Source organism: Tamandua tetradactyla, chromosome 1 (genome assembly GCF_023851605.1).
Source record: "Tamandua tetradactyla isolate mTamTet1 chromosome 1, mTamTet1.pri, whole genome shotgun sequence".
NCBI lineage: Eukaryota > Metazoa > Chordata > Mammalia > Pilosa > Myrmecophagidae > Tamandua > Tamandua tetradactyla.
The window spans coordinates 155,164,060-155,164,950 of NC_135327.1; the positions used below are offsets into that span (position 1 = coordinate 155,164,060).

General features: G+C 34.5%; 1 pseudogene; it reads left to right on the top strand.

Moving 5' to 3' along the window:
* Positions 1 to 303: 303 nt before the first annotated feature.
* LOC143687009 (large ribosomal subunit protein eL39-like) lies at positions 304 to 459 on the top strand (annotated as a pseudogene).
* The last annotated feature ends 432 nt before the right edge of the window (positions 460 to 891 follow it).

Genomic DNA, 891 nt, shown 5'->3' on the forward strand with positions numbered 1-891 from the left:
GCGTATGCATTGTAAGAGTCCCAGAAAGAGAAAAGGAGCTGAAGGAATATTCAAAGAAATAATGGAAGAAAATTTCCCAAATATAATGAAATATATGAATATGCACGTTCAAGAATCCCAATGAACCCAAAACAAGTAAAACTTAAAAAAAAAAATGAAATAAAACATGAACAGACACATAGTAGTCAAATTGTTGAGTGCCAAGGACAGGGTGAGAGCTCCAAAAGCTATAGGAAGAAAGCAATGTGGCTCTTTCTCTTCATCCAGCCATCATTGTGTGTGCATTTGAGTGCCAGCTTTGCTATGTCTTTTCATAAGGCTTTTAGAATCAACTAACTCCTGGCCAAGAAACAAAAGCAAAATCATTCTATGCCTTAATGGATTTGAATGAAAACTGACAATAAACTCAGGTACAACTCCAAGAGGAGCCATTGGAGAAGAAAAAAGCTGGGTCTGTAAGGAATAATAAGTAATGGTACACATATTGATGCTGTACCAAGTTCACTAGCATGTTCAAGCTGAAAAATGTCACCATTTCTAAACAGATAGACTTATTTTATTGGTTATTCTTTGTTTCTATGTTTCTGCATAAATAAGTTGGTTCAGTAATAAATAGTGAGACCTTTTGTTTTTGTAAATAAAGCAATACTTATAAACAAGGTAGCCCCAATAAGATCAAATTGATGAGTTCTCTTTAGAAATATTTAAAGGGATAAAAGAATAATTCACAGGCAAGAATTTCATATCCAGCAAGGATGTCCTTCAAAAACAGAAGACAACATCATCAACTTTGTGACATGAGACATCCCTGGGAAAAATCTACCCTCAACATCAGCTAATGAAAGGACAAATCTCACTTGCTTTTATTTCTGGAGGATGATAGAGACAAAT